This window comes from Asterias rubens, chromosome 18, assembly GCF_902459465.1.
Source record: "Asterias rubens chromosome 18, eAstRub1.3, whole genome shotgun sequence".
Taxonomy (NCBI): Eukaryota; Metazoa; Echinodermata; class Asteroidea; order Forcipulatida; family Asteriidae; genus Asterias; species Asterias rubens.
In genome coordinates, this window is record NC_047079.1 from 2,874,799 (window position 1) to 2,889,829 (window position 15,031).

Genomic DNA, 15,031 nt, shown 5'->3' on the forward strand with positions numbered 1-15,031 from the left:
TTGCTTCATGAAAAGTTGGGAAGGTAGTGCATTCGCTATACCAACCAGGCTCCTAGTTGATGATACCTAAGCCTTTATCCTTACAGACCATGGTTCAGCCCCAGGAGTAGATGACAACGTGCCCCTAGTGGCGGTTGACTAGGGTTGGTAGCCCAATTGATTTAAATATAACCCTCACCTTGAAGTGCATGTCAGGCCTTGTGATGTTAGACAATCTCTCATAAATTGTTTTTATTTTGTTTTTATTTGTTTATGGGATCCTCCAAATTAATGCCTACACCGCATTCATGTCAGTTCGCTGACTAAATTTCTTTTAGCTGCATTCGTGTCAGTTTGCCCGATGCGTAAAAAAGGCTGCATTCGTGTCAGTTTGCCCGATGCATAAAAAAGGCTACATTTGTGTCAGTTTGCCGGCTGCGTAAATTTGGCTTCACTCAACATTTTGTAATTGTCACCCCCTTGCTCGATCCATCAGCCAGAGGAAATACCGCAGTAAAGCTGTAAACGGGTAAGAAGAGATCGATGCGTCAGTCTCTTATGGTCCGTCGGGGAGAAGAAAAGATTTAAAAAAGCTTGGGTCAGTCCCAGTTTGTGGAACTAGGAGAGTGGAATGCCGTCTCGACCCTGGTTGTGAAATTGAGGCCTCGCTGTGCGGCTGAAATTCCAGAACAATGTCGCTGAAAAAGGAATTACTCTAATGGATGATAAATAGTTGTCATTAAAATGTCTGACTGCAGTAAATCTTGTTGATCTACTGTAGCTGTCTTGAATTTAAAGAAGAACATTATCTTCTTAAAGGGTACACACAGGCCTGATACTTCACGGAGGCATCAGAGGGGATTGCCTTGATGCCCTTGAAATGCTCCTCTAGAAATTTACAATTTTCTCATAGGGTACCCTGTAAGGAGAAAATGTCTTGGTTCCCTTGCCCTTTCAAAAACGAAGCAAACGGGCCCGGGTACAAACCAAACCTTAGTTATGTGTATTTTATTAATTTTGACGGCTTTCAAATGCTCTGATTGTCTGAAGTTGAAACATCTAACAGTCAATGAAAGAAATTTATTTGGGTTGAACAGCAACAATCATTGATACATTTATATATATTTTGAAGTTATTAACAAACATGCTCAGTGCCTTTAAGGGTAGAATCTGCTGCTTATGTAGCATGTTACCGGTAAAGTAGGTTACCGGTTACTCTAAACTGTCATCACGTAGATGTCAATTGGCACCTGTTCTTACTAGTCATTCACTTATGGGCCCATCAAGCGTGCATACATTTAAGACGCTGATGATCAGAGTTCAGTTTGTTTCACTGAAGAAGAAATTGTTAGAAGGCTTTGGAATCGACGCTGGGATGGGGGGGGGGTCCACTCAATCAATTTTACATTTTATATCAATGTTTTTGAATATTTATACTGAGTTCTAGCACACCGTATTGATTTGTACTCGCTCGTTGCGATGCTGTTTTATTTCTTGCTGACGTGATGGATGAATGTTGTCATTAATCCAGGTTGATGAATGGAAGAATTAATGGATGAGATGCCTCTTCAAGAATCTGTAATATTTAAGATTGTTCATCTGCATTTTAAGAACGTATTGTGATTAGTCTTGGCAGGTGTTCCAGAGACTAGTGGACAAGTTGTTAAATGTTTGTCGCGGTGATAGCCATTTACTGTACAAACATTTGAATGTCCAATGTACAATATTGAAAAAACCCAAAATAGGCATTCACTGTACAAACCTATATGTATGTCCAATGTCCAATATCGTAAAAAGCAAAGTACACATTTGCCGTACAAACCTATATGAATATCCAATGTCCAATATAAAAAAAGCAAAGTAGACATTCACTGTACAAACCTATTTGAATGTCCAATGTACAAAATCAAAAAAGCAAAATAGGCATTCACTGTACAAACCTATATGAATATCCAATGTCTGATATAAAAAAAAAGAAAAAAAGTAGACATTCACTGTACAAACATATGTGAATGTCCAATGTCCAATATCAAATTAGCTTTTCTGTCATCTTTGAAAGGCCATCTATATTTTGCAAGGGCACTTCAATTGGGAAATCTTAAAGTATATGGGAAACTTTTGAAGGGGCACCAGGGCCAAGACCAGGGCAATGGAGGCATTTGCCTCCATGTAACTCAAGCCATGATAAATACTGCTTACATTATTTGCTCAAATAAGGTGATTATAGTTGAAAGCTTGTGTCCGCATTTGATGAGCAGATAAACTCAGTTTTTAAGTTTGGGCGGGAAGTGCCTAGGCATGGAGTATTCAATTTCATACCATATTGAAACATCCTCTGCTCAGAACTATAAGGTCATTAGTACAATTTGTATTGGTTTGACTTAATTCCTTTGCATGTATTGGAGCTCCTGGGGTCGATTTCACAAAGAGTTAGGACTAACTAATGACTAGTCCTAGGAGATATACAAATTACATGGATAGTCCTAAGTTAGGACGAGTAACTAGTCCTAACTCGAGATAAGACTAGTCCTACCTCTTTGTGAAACCCACCCCTGGTAAATTGGGTTTATTGATCATGAGTGGTCTCCAAAGTATGTTTGGCAAAAAGAGCGTTGATTTTCTAAGTAAAAAATGTATTTGTTGATTTGCACTTATTTTGTCAAATGTGAGAAGATATAATTAGCTGTTGCACACTGCTTACAAACCAAAAATGGACCTTACGTTTTGACCCTAGCAGAGTGTTCCAAGCAGACATTTTCAAATGTATACGCTTTTTTGTGTGTGACCTTTTGATCATAATGAATATAAAATTGCATATAATGACCTTATAGCACTGGGCCAGTGAGATTTATGTTTATATGTAGATGTCTAGAGAAAGTATCATGAAATTTAGAGATTCTGTTTGTATCCATAATGAATCATGAAGTAATTGATTGCATTTACACATGTATATGTCATTTGTCTTTTGATAAGAGGTTCACAATAAAAAACAAAATTAATCTTCGCAAAGGTACCAAAGTTTTGAAGACATGTTTTTTTTAAAAGATGACACATTTAACTACAAGTTCTTATAATCTTAATGTGTTAAAGGGTGTGTGTGTATGGTAATGACTCTGAAATGTATATGGCAATACAAAAACAGACATGGTAAAAAAATACAGCATGGATAGTGTAAGGTATTTTGAGAAACATTTCCTTTTGAAGTACCCATGCGGTTAAGGAAAAATGTAGACTATCACTTAATATAAAAAAAAGAACATTTTTAAACATGAGATGCTAACTTGCGCAATCTTAACACATTTTAGAAGCGTGTTCATGTTGTGTATTTGCCCATTTTAAAATAAGAAATAACATTTGGTTGCCGTTTAGCCAGCGGAAATCAGGGCGGGCTTACGCCGCGCTGCGCCCCCACTAAAATCCGCCACTGATTCCCAGGCCTCTCGCACCGACCGATTGCGACGAAACACCCCCATAGCACAGCTGTCTATGTGTCAGCTAATAATAACTCGCCAATTGTTATTAGTATTGTCAGACATCGATATGACTCCAGTGTCATAACAGTCACATTGGCAACGATTGTAAGACAAAAGCACATGGTGCTTATAGCTCCTTTGGGTTTTTGGTCAACATTGATGGAACTTGTGATTGCTTTTAGAAAACAGCACCTGCTGACAGGGGATGGGAGTCGCCACTTTTATTCAGGAGACGTTTTAAGGCACTGGACACCTTTGGTCATTGTCAAAGACCAGTATTCTCACTTGGTGTATCCCAACTAGTATGCATAAAATAACAAACCTGTTATTGGTTCAATTGCCTTTTAAAGGCACTGGTAATTACTCAAAATAATTATTAGCATAAAAAGTAACTTACTTAGTAATGAGCAACGGAGAGCTGTTGATAACAAACTGAATAAAACATTGTGAGAAACGGCTCCCTCCGTAGCATAGTTTTTGAGAAAGGTCATTTCTCACTCAAAACACAAAAAAGACTTCAGGCCTGAAGCCTTTTATTCGGCGTGTGAAAGCACAAAATTGTGCAACAAGGGTGGTTTTTCTTTCATCACGTCCTTGCAACTTCGATGACCGAATGAGTGCAAATGTCCACATAATTGTTATTTTATGCATACTATGTTTGGATACACCAAGAGAAAATACGTGGTCTTTGACAATTAGTACCAAATTACCAATTACCTCAGTCCGAGTGGCTTCATCCCCCGGACCAAGTGGATAATACCAAAATTAGAGCATTTTGAACATTTTTAACTGACCGGTTCAACAGAAGCAATGTTAGGGACCGGGTATAATAATAATATGCGCATTGTACTGCACTCATTGCGCTAATCGTCAAGGACATTTTATCTCCGTTTGTTGTCCCAGTGATGAATAAATTAATGTATGCACGTATGTTCCCATCATATGATTTGCTTTCATAGACTAAGTGGACCCACAGACGACGTTGTTCAAAATTAAATGTGAGAAAAAGTCAAGGACGTCTTTATCGTTAATTTATCCAACTGAGTAGTTCGTTTTAAAGAAGGTTCGGATTTTCAGCCAGGTTGGGGGCTTTAAAAAACATGTCAATTTTGCAACGCAAGACTTCATTTTCAGAACATATTGATACGACTAATTGGTAGCATTCCCGCAGTCTTCCAGATGAGAGAATGTATTTCATCCATTCGAGGGGCGGATCCATGATTTTTTGCACGGGTGGTTCAGGTCTGTCAAAGAATTATTTCTTCCACGACATACTATTGGCTCGCGCTTGTGTCCGAGTCAATGGGGAATTATTATAGACAGCGGACCCGTCTATGTTATTAACATTCCAGCGGGAAAACCACCTTGCCCTGGCCACTTCAAATTTCTCAACCGTATTCCCTTCTTTAATAGGGAAAACTCATACGCAGACTGTAATTCAAAACAAGCATCTTCAAAACAATAGTATATTATGAAAGCACTTGCAGTTGTCAAAATGGCAGGATTTTATTACAACGCCCCAAATGGTCTCTACAGCAAAGTAATTGGAATACAAAATCTGCGAAACGTTTCTGACAGTAACATTGCTCAAATTCAAATGTTGGGGGACTAAAACTAAAAATCTTGTTTTCCTGTAACCACATTTTACCTCGAAGGGAAATGATTCTCAAATTGCTTTAGACCATCGAAAGCTGTTGTAGGCTTCAAACGACAGTTGTTTAGGATGGGATTTGAGGCATTGCGTGAGGTATCTGATTCACGGTAACACCATGGCAAAATTTCATAGAGCTGCTTAAGCACAAAAAGTAACTAAGCATAACAAAATTATGCTTACCAGAATTAGGTTACCAGCTAAACTACCATGTCACATGTACATTTTGTGACTGGTATCCTGCTCAGTTCTGTTTAACAGACATTGTTAGGCAATATTTTCTGCTTAAGCAGAGCCATGAAATTGGGCACAGGTGTGTATCTACTTGTGTAGATTGTTCTTTTGTTAACTTGTTTTGATTGCCATTTATGTTATGAATGGATACCAAAGGTAAACTTCCCTTTAATGAGTGAATAGGCGATGATTTGCAATCCTTGAATGTGTTTAAACAATAGGTATCTTTAGTGATTTTGCTGTTTGTTCATCGCATCGAACCAAGGACCCTAGAGAGAGAGATGGGAATGTAAAAAAGCGCATTTTATTATACTACTGCCTTAATTGCTTACTGATATAATATGTAAACTGTAATTCATCCTTCCATTACTTCATTGCCTCTAAAGACACTGGACACCATTTGTAATTGTCAAAGACCAGTATTCTCACTTCGTGTATCGCCTGTGTATAAAATAACAAATCTCTGAAAACTTGGACTCATTGGTCGTCGAAGTTGCAAGAGAATATTGAAAGAAAAACACCCTTGTTGCACAAAACGTGTGTGCTTTCAGATGCCTATAGGAAAAGGCTTCAGGCCCGAAGTATTTTAATATTTGAATGAGAAATTACCTCTTTCTCAAAAACTGCGCTACTTCAAAGGGAACCGTTCCTCCCAATGCTTTATTTTATCGACAGCTCTCCATTGTTCGTTACCAAGTAAGTTTTTATGCTAACAATTATTGTTTTGAGTAATTACCAATAGTGTCCAGTGCCTTTAACGTCGTAACGGGGTATGAATCGAGGCGCATCATGCCTTTAGAGTTTGCTAAGGATACATGTCAGACGGCGTAATGATGGATCAATGGATATGGAGTAGCTCAAAGATTTCATGTGGAATTGTCTTTAGATGTAAGTGTTGTTCATCATGTCATGACCATGATCAGGTTTGATACAGTATCATTTGAAAAGCTGCACTCTCTGGCAATTTTTGGAACTGATCGACCAAGGGCGAGTGCTTCAAGGGTGCCGTCAACTCGTCTGAAAACACCGGTGAGTAAAGTTGTCAGTCTTTCCTCTTGAAAACATACAACGGCAGGGACGACATAAAGTTAGGTAGATATTGGATTTGACATTCACATTATGTTTGCACAGCGAATATGTTTTTTTCGATATTGGATGATAGAAATTCGCATGCGGTTTTTACAGCGAATATATCAATGTTTCTTTTTCGATGTTTTGGATATTGGACATTTCCATATTATGTTTGTACAGCGAATACAAATGTTGCTTTTTTAATATTGGATAATGGACATTCCCATTGGTTTGTACAGCGAATATCAATGATGTTTTTTCGATATTGGATAGTGGACATTTCCATAAGTTTCTACAGCGAATATCAATGTTGCTTCCTCGATATTGATATTGGACATTCACGTAGGTTTGTACAGCGACAAATGTTGTTTTTTCGGTATTGGGTATTGGACATTCCCATTGGTTTGTACAGCGAATGTCAATGATGTTTTTTCCCTCGATGTTGGATGATAGACATTCGCATAGGTTTGTTGCACATCGAATGTATCAATGTTGCCTACAGACTGTAAAGGGATAACCTTGTTTCAGCCCTTTCTATTAGGAATGTAGTGTTTTTCTACCAGCCATGCTCCTATGTGCAGGACACCCATGCATACATCCTTGCGGACTGTGAAGGGGTAACCTTGTTTCAGCCCCTGATATTACCAGCCATGCTCCTATAAAGTACATGCTACCCATGCATACATCATTGCAGACTGTGAAGGGGTAACCTTGTTTCAGCCCTTGATATTACCAGCCATGCTCCTATAAAGACCATGATACCCATGCATACATCCTTGCAGACTGTGAAGGGGTAACCTTGTTTCAGCCCTTGATATTACCAGCCATGCTCCTATAAAGACCATGATACCCATGCATACATCCTTGCAGACTGTGAAGGGGTAACCTTGTTTCAGCCCTTGATATTACCAGCCATGCTCCTATAAAGACCATGATACCCATGCATACATCCTTGCGGACTGTGAAGGGGTAACCTTGTTCCAGCCCTTGATATTACCAGCCATGCTCCTATAAAGACCATGATACCCATGCATACATCCTTGCAGACTGTGAAGGGGTAACATTGTTTCAGCCCTTGATATTACCAGCCATGCTCCTATAAAGTACATGCTACCCATGCATACATCCTTGCAGACTGTGAAGGGGTAACCTTGTTTCAGCCCTTGATATTACCAGCCATGCTCCTATAAAGTACATGCTACCCATGCATACATCCTTGCGGACTGTGAAGGGGTAACATTGTTTCAGCCCTTGATATTACCAGCCATGCTCCTATAAAGTACATGCTACCCATGCATACATCCTTGCGGACTGTGAAGGGGTAACATTGTTTCAGCCCTTGATATTACCAGCCATGCTCCTATAAAGTACATGCTACCCATGCATACATCCTTGCAGACTGTGAAGGGGTAACCTTGTTTCAGCCCTTGATATTACCAGCCATGCTCCTATAAAGTACATGATACCCATGCATACATCCTTGCAGACTGTGAAGGGGTAACCTTGTTTCAGCCCTTGATATTACCAGCCATGCTCCTATAAAGTACATGATACCCATGCATACATCATTGCAGACTGTGAAGGGGTAACCTTGTTTCAGCCCTTGATATTACCAGCCATGCTCCTATAAAGTACATGCTACCCATGCATACATCCTTGCAGACTGTGAAGGGGTTACCTTGTTCCAGCCCTTGATATTACCAGCCATGCTCCTATAAAGACCATGATACCCATGCATACATCCTTGCAGACTGTGAAGGGGTAACATTGTTTCAGCCCTTGATATTACCAGCCATGCTCCTATAAAGTACATGCTACCCATGCATACATCCTTGCAGACTGTGAAGGGGTAACCTTGTTTCAGCCCTTGATATTACCAGCCATGCTCCTATAAAGTACATGCTACCCATGCATACATCCTTGCAGACTGTGAAGGGGTAACATTGTTCCAGCCCTTGATATTACCAGCCATGCTCCTATAAAGTACATGCTACCCATGCATACATCCTTGCAGACTGTGAAGGGGTAACCTTGTTTCAGCCCTTGATATTACCAGCCATGCTCCTATAAAGTACATGCTACCCATGCATACATCCTTGCAGACTGTGAAGGGGTAACCTTGTTTCAGCCCTTGATATTACCAGCCATGCTCCTATAAAGTACATGCTACCCATGCATACATCCTTGCAGACTGTGAAGGGGTAACCTTGTTCCAGCCCTTGATATTACCAGCCATGCTCCTATAAAGTACATGCTACCCATGCATACATCCTTGCAGACTGTGAAGGGGTAACCTTGTTTCAGCCCTTGATATTACCAGCCATGCTCCTATAAAGTACATGCTACCCATGCATACATCATTGCAGACTGTGAAGGGGTAACCTTGTTCCAGCCCTTGATATTACCAGCCATGCTCCTATAAAGTACATGCTACCCATGCATACATCATTGCAGACTGTGAAGAGGTAACCTTGTTTCAGCCCTTGATATTACCAGCCATGCTCCTATAAAGTACATGCTACCCATGCATACATCCTTGCGGACTGTGAAGGGGTAACATTGTTTCAGCCCTTGATATTACCAGCCATGCTCCTATAAAGTACATGCTACCCATGCATACATCATTGCAGACTGTGAAGGGGTAACATTGTTCCAGCCCTTGATATTACCAGCCATGCTCCTATAAAGTACATGCTACCCATGCATACATCCTTGCAGACTGTGAAGGGGTAACATTGTTCCAGCCCTTGATATTACCAGCCATGCTCCTATAAAGTACATGATACCCATGCATACATCCTTGCAGACTGTGAAGGGGGTAACATTGTTCCAGCCCTTGATATTACCAGCCATGCTCCTATAAAGTACATGCTACCCATGCATACATCATTGCAGACTGTGAAGAGGTAACCTTGTTTCAGCCCTTGATATTACCAGCCATGCTCCTATAAAGTACATGATACCCATGCATACATCATTGCAGACTGTGAAGGGGTAACCTTGTTTCAGCCCTTGATATTACCAGCCATGCTCCTATAAAGTACATGCTACCCATGCATACATCATTGCAGACTGTGAAGGGGTAACCTTGTTTCAGCCCTTGATATTACCAGCCATGCTCCTATAAAGTACATGCTACCCATGCATACATCCTTGCAGACTGTGAAGGGGTAACATTGTTCCAGCCCTTGATATTACCAGCCATGCTCCTATAAAGACCATGATACCCATGCATACATCCTTGCAGACTGTGAAGGGGTAACATTGTTTCAGCCCTTGATATTACCAGCCATGCTCCTATAAAGTACATGCTACCCATGCATACATCATTGCAGACTGTGAAGGGGTAACCTTGTTTCAGCCCTTGATATTACCAGCCATGCTCCTATAAAGTACATGCTACCCATGCATACATCATTGCAGACTGTGAAGAGGTAACCTTGTTTCAGCCCTTGATATTATCAGCCATGCTCCTATAAAGTACATGCTACCCATGCATACATCATTGCAGACTGTGAAGGGGTAACCTTGTTCCAGCCCTTGATATTACCAGCCATGCTCCTATAAAGTACATGATACCCATGCATACATCCTTGCAGACTGTGAAGGGGTAACCTTGTTTCAGCCCTTGATATTACCAGCCATGCTCCTATAAAGTACATGATACCCATGCATACATCATTGCAGACTGTGAAGGGGTAACATTGTTCCAGCCCTTGAAATTACCAGCCATGCTCCTATAAAGTACATGCTACCCATGCATACATCATTGCGGACTGTGAAGGGGTAACATTGTTTCAGCCCTTGATATTACCAGCCATGCTCCTATAAAGTACGTGATACCCATGCATACATCCTTGCAGACTGTGAAGGGGTAACCTTGTTTCAGCCCTTGATATTACCAGCCATGCTCCTATAAAGTACATGATACCCATGCATACATCCTTGCAGACTGTGAAGGGGTAACCTTGTTTCAGCCCTTGATATTACCAGCCATGCTCCTATAAAGTACATGCTACCCATGCATACATCATTGCAGACTGTGAAGAGGTAACCTTGTTTCAGCCCTTGATATTACCAGCCATGCTCCTATAAAGTACATGCTACCCATGCATACATCCTTGCAGACTGTGAAGGGGTAACCTTGTTTCAGCCCTTGATATTACCAGCCATGCTCCTATAAAGTACATGATACCCATGCATACATCATTGCAGACTGTGAAGGGGCAACCTTGTTTCAGCCCTTGATATTACCAGCCATGCTCCTATAAAGTACATGATACCCATGCATACATCATTGCAGACTGTGAAGGGGCAACCTTGTTTCAGCCCTTGATATTACCAGCCATGCTCCTATAAAGTACATGATACCCATGCATACATCCTTGCAGACTGTGAAGGGGTAACCTTGTTTCAGCCCTTGATATTACCAGCCATGCTCCTATAAAGTACATGCTACCCATGCATACATCCTTGCGGACTGTGAAGGGGTAACATTGTTCCAGCCCTTGATATTACCAGCCATGCTCCTATAAAGTACATGCTACCCATGCATACATCCTTGCGGACTGTGAAGGGGTAACCTTGTTTGCAGTCAGTCCCAGTAGTCTACTTTTATCTTGGTGTGCACAACTTTCTTTCACAACCAAAAATGAAAGGCAAATGAGACACTCTGTTTTCTCTTGATATTATTTTCTACACGGTGTCTATAAATTATACATTTTGACTAATTATTACATTTTGATCTCTTCTTATTCGCATTTAAATGATCATTCGGGCGATTTCCGGTGGGGTTTTACTCATTGTTCTAGTGGTTTAATTTTATGTTGCGGTCGATTTTCCTGTTATTGGTATATCTGAGTCTTGGAACACGTCGCCTTGGATCGGACGAGTTGGTCTTTGAAAAGCGTTTTGAGACCGTTTGTTGTAAAATGCATATGGTTAGAAAGGTGATGTAAAAGTAGAATACAATGATCTATACAAATATGCCTCGAAATTGCGTGGTTTTCTTGTTACCTCGTCCAATAACACGGTCGGCTATAAATGGCCGACCGTGATAGTGCGCGACGTAAAAAGAAAACCGTGCAATTTTGAGTAATACTTGTGTGGATCATTATATTCTACTTTTAAAACACCTTTCTAACCATATGCATTTTATAACAAACGTTTACAAACGCTTTTCAGAGACCAACTCGACCGATCCAAGGCAACGTGTTGCTTTATAACGATCCTCTTATCATTAGTCAAGGGTGTAAAATCGAAGGGTCTAAGTGTTTTATAGGCCTATATATAACCGAACGTTTTCGTTGTGATTAATTTTAAGAGTGCCAATATACCTTCCCTTACGATGCGAGTTAGCCACATGGTAATTGATTGAGTGCTTTTACTATAGTCTTCCCGCCCCTCAGACTAAACATGTACTTGATTTTTAAAGAGCTTTCCCGCCATTATTATGTGGAAAGTGGCTCTGACTCTTCATTGGGGCGATTGAATGTACTTTTGCCACCGCGTTCTGGTGAACTCCCCCCTCCGGCAAATTTGAGAACAGCTGACAGTCGTGATCTAATGAAACATGATGTAACAACAGTGCAATATAAAGAGAGCATGAAGAGAGAAAATAAATTTGTAATATAGTTATTTATGTTTATATTCATTATGGATTCATGCAATTATGATATATAAAATGAACATTGCACATGACGTCACTTGTGTAGGGCGCCCTCTGATGAGTATGGGTGCGTTTGTTTAGCTTCCCTGGGTCGACCCCGGTGTGTGGCGGGTTTTTTTGAAGGACGAACGTGTGCAGATAATTACCCACGTTCGTCCTGGACAAAAAACCCGCCACACACCGGGCCGACCCAGGGAAGCTAAACGAACGCACCCATATTGGTCCAAAGAAGGTTAATGGATAGACTGGCCCCTGTCCTTATCTAGAAGGATAAGGACAGGTATTGGTTTTCATGTGCATACACATGTACGTCGGCATTAACTGCGAAGCTCCAGAACCATGAAGGTCATTTGGAATGAGGCAAGGTCAAAGGTGATTATGGACGTTGGCTGGATGGCAGATCTCTGGCGTCATTCACGAACCTCGAAGTGTGACGTCAGATGTTCAGGCTAAAAATAAGGTTTCTTTCTGACTCACATATCAAATTGAGCAAAGGATAAAAAGTTCAAGGTCAATGTATATTTTCCGCTTGTTTTTTGTATTTTTTAATATCAGGTGGTTTATTTGGTGGGGTGTATCACCGCATTTACATTTGGGGGTTCCAGTGTTCTACAATCGTTTTAGTTCAAAGATGGCGGTAGGTGACGTCACTTTAAAGATCCAGAAAGTTGCTGCACTCGCACTTCCTGTCGTAAAGAACTTGTTTGATAAAATATTTTCCAAACAGACACATTCAATTAGGGTTTTTACTGGTCTCTGACCGAACACTAAGTCTTGAGGGGGAGTTGAACACCTGACCTACAGCTCGAGGGTGCAGGTGGTAGCAGTTCAAAACTCAGTTTGACTATAATCCAGTGAAACTCAGTTTGACTATAATCCAGTGTTTATTGATGGTTGTATTTGTGAATAAGAAACCCACTATAAGCAGGTGTTCCCATGCAGTAACAGGTTTCCAGTGACAATAACCTTCCTCAATGTGGGTTGGGGGGAGGGGGGGGGGTGAAAGAGAGAAAACATTGATATCTAATTTCTATAGCACCTTTTAAAGGCGCTGGATACTATTGGTAATAACTCAAAACAGTTGTTAGCATAAAAAAAATACTATGAGCATTGTAGAACTGTTGATAGTTTAAAACATTGTGAGAAGAATAACTTTCGATTTATATAGCGCCTAATAACTAACACTTAATTCTCTAAGCGCTTTACATTAGTGCCCTGGTCATAGGGCCAATAACATCCCTTTTTAATGTTTCTCAGCTCCCTTGGGAGTATACAACCTGGGCAGCAGTTTATATCGCTCCAAAGGCTTTTTCATTCACAATATCAACCTCTACCCTCGCAGGTACCCATTTATTCCCCCTGGGTAAAGAGAAGCAATTATAGTAAAGTATCTTGCTCAAGGACAAAAGTGTCACGACCGGGATTCGAACCCACACTCCGGTGAATCAGCACCAGAACTTGAATTCGATGCTCTTAACCACTCGGCCATGACACTCTACAAACGGTTCCCTCTGACGTAACGAAGTTTGTGAAAAAGAGGTGTATTTTCTTACTCAAATATTAAACGTTATTTCAGGCCTGAAACCTTTGATTAGATATCTGGAATCGCAAAGATTTTGCAACAAGGTTTTTTCTTTCTTTCATTATACTCTTGCAATTTCGATGACCAATTGAGTCAAAATTGTCACTGACAAATTCGTTTTATATCATGTTGAGATATACCAAGTGAGAGTACTGGTGGTTAGCGATTAGCAAAGGTGTCCAGTGCATTTAGACGTTAAAAGATTAGTTGTGTCACACATGCATCCTAAATAGTCCATATTACCAAGAAAGATACAATAAATGTCCATCTGAGTGCCAGTTTATCGACGGTTAGCCACCTAGAACTGCCGGCAGCGTGAAGCAGTTACAACAACAAAGGTTAGAAAATGAACAGAAATAGGTCATAGTGCCACCATCGTCAGATAGACGGAACACAATTGATCAATACTTCAAGATTCACACACTTATGCAGGTGCATTTCTAGTGTATCAAATAAGGCTTTGACACCTGCTAGTGTTAAATCATATCCATGTCTTTTGCCTTGTTGTATCATTGAATCAACCCATTCCACTGTGCATACAGACAATAATTCACATCGCTCAACACACTGCTATGATTGATGGAAAGAGTACGGGAAAGGCACTTGATACTATTGGTATTTAAAGACACTGGACACTATTGGTAAATTGTCAAAGACCAGTCTTCTCATTTGGTGTATCTCAACATATGCATGGAATAACAAACCTGTGAAAATTTGAGCTCAATCGGTCATCGAAGTTGCGAGATAATAATGAAAGAAAAAAACACCCTTGCATTACGAAGTTGTGTGCGTTTAGATGGTTGATTTCGAGACCTAAAGTTCTAAACTTGAGGTCTCGAAATCACATTCGTGGAAAATTACTTCTTTCTCGAAAACTACTCCACTTCAGAGGGAGCCGTTTCTCACAATGTTTTATACTACCAACCTCTCCCCATTACTCGTTACCAAGTAAGGTTTTATGCTAATAATTATTTTGAGTAATTACCAATACTGTCCACTGCCTTTAATACTCATATAATTGTTAGCATAAAACTTACTTTGGTAACGAGCAATGGAGAGCTGTTGATTGCATATTAAAAAATAAGCCATTTTATTATACATCTGAAAGCACACACATTTGTGCAACAAAGGTGTTTTTTCTTTCATTATTCTCTTGCATCTTCGATGACCAATTGAGTCAAAATTTGTTATTTGGTGCGTATGTTTGAATACAGTCGGGAGAAAACAACGGAAAAACCCACCCTTGTTTCCGCGCGTTTCGCCGTGTCATGACATGTGTTTCAAATAAATCCGTAATTCTCGTTAACGAGAATTTATATTGTTTTGCTATTTTCTCAAAAAGTAAAGCATTCATGGAATAATATTTCAAGAGA